Here is a 6,000-nt window from a genome sequence, read left to right as displayed (position 1 = left end):
TAATGACGCCTGCACTCGGCGCTGGGGGACTGAAATCGTAAGGACGGAGAAAGTTCAGGACTCCTGCCCGCCCCGTGGCGTCTGAGCCATAGGTCTTCACGGCTGTGCCTGAGTTTAGTGAGGGTTGCAGCAGTCTGCACTCCAGGGCCAATGGCTGACCCTGGGCCTCCACGTGCAAAAAGTCCTCTCAGGAGGAACGGAACGCCCTGGGCAGCCGGCCTGGCTGTGGCAGTGTGTGGGCACAGACCGCTCCTGAGCACTGCCGCTTGCACAAGTCCTCCTGGCAGGCTGAGGGCAGCAGAGCCTCGTATGCTCAAGCTTACCACAAGGCCTACGGCCAGGCCCAACCAGCCTCATCTCCTCGTGAGAGCCGCGACCTACGCTCACAATATCCACACACCCGGAAGTCCTATCTTGTTCCCCGGATGAGAGAGGGACGGGGTTCCAGAAACTCCAGGACACCCGCAGGGAGAAGATGAGGAAACAGAGCTCGGCTTCTTGCCGTTCTTTAGGTAAGTTCATGCAGTTTGTGGTATAAAGGCTCTGTATTATCCAATATTTATGTCCAGCAACAACACTTTGGGAAATTATTTTAAGGAAATAATTCTTAAATGAACAAGTATTTATGTAAGAAGGCATTAAAATGGTCCATTACATTAGAATGCTCTTGTAAACACTGAGTGTTCAAATATTTTGCTGTTGTCCTAATAATATCACACCTGTGAACTGTAATTAATTCAATGGAAATATATTAAAAATTTAAAATATTTACATGGAACTTTTAATGCCACCAGAATATTCTAATTATATAGTGTTCACTGGGAAAATTAAAATAAGAATTTATAATTGTGATAAGTCAGCAAAAATATGGCACATATTTATACACATGAACGTATGATCAAATACATATTATCCATTTTATATTAAATTACCAAAAAATTAATAAAGTCTTATTAATTTAAGATACTCAAGTGTATTGAGAACATTTATTTCTCAAATGACTCCAAAATGTGCATTAGAACTTGCATAATGAATGTTAATATTTAAATTGATCTCTGTACAAATGAAATCAATAAATTTTTAACAAATAATAAAATAAAATATGTTAAAACAATTTAAAGTGACAGAAAGCTGAAAAAATATTGCTTCATTTATTCCAATTGAATTTTCAGCGGTTTCATTTTATAAATCCATCTTAAATATTAAATATCTAAACTGTATACTTTTTGTCTTATATTGATGTTGTGACTTAAACAATTCAGTGCTGAATAGCTAGTTTTATACACACGTACAAAAATATATAATTTCTGCAATAAACACTAAACTATTCATTTATTATGATGAAAGTTTCTTCTTAGAAACAAAGCACCATTTCCATTTCTTTCTTTTCTGAATAGGTGAAAATGACAGCAAAATCAATAAAGAGAATTGTAAGGTCAGGATAAAGAACATTCTCAGTTCAGATCTTAATTTCAGGAACAATTTGCCATGACATCTGTGTAGTCTCTTCATGAAAGTTTAGCAGATCTGACAGCTAATTAATTATAAACCAAGATTAGAGACTGGACAGAAGTGCTGGCAGAGGAGAATTCATCTTTTATGTCAACATGTTTCAGTATATTCATTTTCTTAAGCCTGAAAAGCATACTGCTAGTAAATTATTGTTTATCTTTAAGCTCAGAAAGGAAATCGAACATGACATGAACAGTTACCAGGATATTCGCAAAAAAAATGCATTTTCAAAAATAAAAAAAAAAACAAATTAGAATTGTGACATCTGAGATTTCCCAGTGTTTTTGTCTAAATTATTTGCAATGTGCAAAATTACTTGATTTTAAAAATCATAACAGATGGAAATTTAAAACCATCAGTAGAAACAAAGTGTATATAAAAGATCATGAATTAAATATAGATACAGAAATTATAGAATACAAAGTTCAAGTTAACAATACTATTATAAGAATTTAAATGGGAATATTCTGCTGATAGGAAACTAATATTCCCCATTGTCAGTAATTCAGAAATATGTGTTGAGCAAATCAAAATCCTGTTTTTATGTATCACTGAATAAAATAAAAGATCTTGTTACTCCCCAGTGAAGTTTTTTTTCAAAATTATGCTGTATTAAAAATAAATGCATCTTGGTTCTTTCCACAGTTTGGCAACCATGGCCATTGCTGCTATAAACATTGGGGTACAGATGGCCTTTCTTTTCACTACATATGTATCTTTGGGGTAAATACCCAGTAGTGCAATTGCAGGGTCATAGGGAAGCTCTATTTTTAATTTCTTAAGGAATCTCCACACTGTTCTCCAAAGTGGCTGCACCAACTTGCATTCCCACCAACAGTGTAAGAGGATTCCTCTTTCTCCACATCCTCTCCAACACACATGGTTTCCTGTCTTGCTAATTGTGGCCATTCTAACTGGTGCAAGGTGGTATCTCAATGTGGTTTTAGTTTGAATCTCCCTAAGGGCTAGTGATGATGAACATTTTTTCATGTGTCTGATAGCCATTTGTATGTCTTCATTGGAGAAGTGTCTGTTCATATTTTCTCTCCATTTTTTGACATGATTATCTGTTTTGTGAGTGTTGAGTTTGAGAAGTTCTTTATAGATCCGGGATATAAACCTTTTGTCTTTACTGTCATTTGCAAATATCTTCCCCCATTCTTTGGGTTGCCTCTTTGTTTTGTTGACTGTTTCCTTTGCTGTGCAGAACCTTTTGATCTTGATGAAGTCCCAAAAGTTCATTTTTGCTTTTGTTTCCTTTGCCTTCGGAGACATATCTTGAAAGAAGTTGCTGTTGCTGATATGGAAGAAGTTACTGCCTATGTTCTCCTCTAGGATTCTGATGGATTCCTGTTTCAAGTTGAGGTCTTTTAGCCATTCAGTTTTAGTCATTTTATCATTTTAGCCATTTTATCATTTTAGCCATTTCAATTTTATCTCTGTGTATGGTGTAAGAGAATTGTCGAGTTTCATTCTTCTGTATATAGCTGCCCAATTTTCCCTTCAACGGATGAATGGATAAGGAAGATGTAGTCCATATACACTATGGAGTATTATTATGCTTCCATCAGAAAGGATGAGTACCCAACTTTTGTATCAACATGGACATTACTGGAAGAGATTATGCTTAGTGAAATAAGTCCAGCAGAAAGAGTCAATTATCATATGGTTTCACTTATTTGTGGAGCATAGCAAATAACATGGAGGACGTAGGGAGATGGAGAGGAGAAGGGAGTTGAGGGAAATTGGAAGGGGAGAGAAATCATGAGAGACTATGGATTCTGAAAAACAACCTGAGGGTTTTGAAGGAGTCGGGGGTGAGAGGTTGGGGGAGCCAGGTGGTGGGTATTATGGAGGGCATGTATTGCATAGAGCACTGGGTGTAGTACATAAACAATGAATTCTGTTACGCTGAAAAGAAATTAAAAAAAAAAAGTTAGAAAAAGAAAAAGAAAAAAAAATGCAGAGACATTTGGTTTCCACTTCAGTATGTAAGAGCTTAAAGGTTGCCACTCTGTCCTAACTATAAGTAAAAACCTATACAAACTGAAAAATCAATGCTACTAGATCTGGAAGTGAAGTTAGGTCATAAGACAAACAGCTGCCTCCAAAATTGAAGAGACAAACAAAAAAATCATAACTTACTGGAGGAGAAACCCGCTAGAAGAAACCTTAGCAGGAACCAGTGCCAGGCTAAAAAAATCTAATCTTTAATTAATGAACTGCAAGAAGGTCAAGTTACTCAACCCTGAGAGTCAAAATTTCTTAGAGGACCCAGTAATAGGAGGACCCCCAGACTTTTGTGAGTTTAAAAACACCAGGAATTCAACCAGATTATAGATTAAGTAACAGGAAAAAAAAAAAAATCCTTTTAGGTTTCCATGGTTCCATGAGGGGGAGGGGAAAGGAACCGTTTTAAATATGCTAGAGAACTCTATTTTTAGTCAAGTCTGCTCTCAGAAATAACAATTTATCCAGAATCTAACAAATGTGTTTAATTAGAGTCTGACTAAGCCAGGGAAATGGAAAGACCCAACTCACTGGCTGTAGCCTTTCATGTGAAGAAAGGATACCCAACTCTAATCCACTTTGGCCATCCTGTCCCACCTAAGAGTTAGGCACTGAAAAGCACTTGCGAAGTACATACTGCAGAGGCACAGTCTCATTAAAAGATGGAGACCTAATCATAGGGCTTTAGAACACTTCTTATATCCCAACATCTTACTACCACATTACTAAAGGTTCCTTTAACCCAGTACATCACACCTGGCTATCAAGAAGAAAATTCCAGGGTGCCTGGGTGGCTAAGTGGGTTAAGCCTTTGTCTTTGGCTCAGGTCATGATCTTAGGGTCCTGGGATCGAGCCCCACATCGGGCTCTCTGCCAAGCAGGGAGCCTGCTTCTTCCCCCTCTCTCTCTGCCTGCCTCTTTGCCTACTTGTGATCTCTCTCTCTCTCTCTGTTATATAAATAAAGTCTTAAAAAAAAGAAGAAGAAGAAAATCCACAACCTACTAAAAGGCTGAAAACAGTTGGAAGAGATAGACCAAGGATCAGAACAAGGCTCAGATATGGCAGGGATGTTGATATTATCAGATAGGAATTCAAAACAGCTATTACTAATATACTAAGAATTCTAATAGGAAGATAGATAGCAAGAAAGAACATATAGGCAAAAACAGATTAAATTCTAGGAGAAAGTAAAAAAGAATTACTAGAGATCAAAAGCACTATAATAAAAATGAAAAATGCTTTTGATGGACTTACTAGTATGGCTAATTGGACAGGCTAAAGAATTTTACATTTGATATCCTCAAGTGCAAAGATTCTTTCTTTAGCCTGTATGTTCTTTCACAATTGTTATGTGGTTGGGCAGAGAGTTCTTAAGGAAAATTCTTTTCTCAACAGAGCACATAGATGCTGCTCTTTGTATTGACTTCCTGTTGCACGTGAGAGGCTTGAACATGATATAATTACCTTTGTCCCATAAGTAAACTGTACTTTCTCTCTGGAAGCTCATATTTTCTCTTTATTCTTGAAATTGAGGGATTTTCACCAAAATATATATATTTTTAAGCTTTGTTGGTATATAATTTATATGTGAAAAATTATACATATTTAATGCATACATTTTTATGAGTTGCACATATGCATACACTTGCGATACTAGCACCACAATCAAGGTACTAATCATATCCAAATATATCCTCTGTGTACAAATCAAATCCTCCCCGTGTTCTTCTGTGTATGTGTATGTATGTGTGTGTGTTTTTGTTTCATTATGATAAGAACACTTAATGAGATTTATTCTCTTTACATAAAGTGCACAACACCATACTATTAACTATAGTGTGTTATATAACAGATCTCTAGAATGTATTAATCTTACCTAAATTAAACTTGATACCACTGAGTGATAATTTTCTATTTTTCTCTCTCTCTGCTGCTGATAGTGATCATTTTATTTTCTGTTTTTATGAGTTTGACTATTTCAGATATCTCATGTAAGTGGAATCATGCAGTATTTGTCTTATTATGATTGGATTAAATCACTTAATATAATGTCCTCTCAGTTTAATCCCTGCCACAAAATAGATTTCCTTCTTATTTAAAGCTGAATAATATTTTATTGTATGTATGTACCACATTTTTTAATCCACTCATTTGTCAACGGACACTTAGATTGTTTCCATATTTTGCTTTTATGACTAATACTGCAGTAAATGGGAGTGCAGATATCTCTTCAAGATCTTGATTTCATTCCTTTGGATATGTGCACAAAAGTAGGATTGCTGGATCACTAGTTTTATTTTTAATTTTTTGACAAACCTCTGTACTATATTTCATGCCAGCCAACAGTGTAAAAGAGTTCTAATTTCCCCATATTCTTGCTAGCCCTTATCTTTTGTTTTTGGTAGTAGCTAAGGATAACTATCATACCTAACAGGTATAAGGAAATATCTCATTGTGGTTTTGATTTGCATTTGCAG

General features: G+C 36.0%; 1 long non-coding RNA gene across 1 annotated transcript in view; it reads left to right on the top strand.

Moving 5' to 3' along the window:
* The first annotated feature begins 413 nt into the window (after positions 1–413).
* The window catches only part of LOC122893000, a 162,405-nt gene continuing 156,818 nt past the window's right edge, over positions 414–6,000 (top strand). The window contains exon 1 of the long non-coding RNA XR_006381551.1: positions 414–512. This is a non-coding gene — a long non-coding RNA (uncharacterized LOC122893000). The remainder of the gene's footprint in view (positions 513–6,000) is intronic.

This window comes from Neovison vison, chromosome 13 (genome assembly GCF_020171115.1).
Source record: "Neovison vison isolate M4711 chromosome 13, ASM_NN_V1, whole genome shotgun sequence".
Taxonomy (NCBI): Eukaryota; Metazoa; Chordata; class Mammalia; order Carnivora; family Mustelidae; genus Neogale; species Neogale vison.
This window is presented reverse-complemented; position numbering and strand designations above follow the sequence as displayed.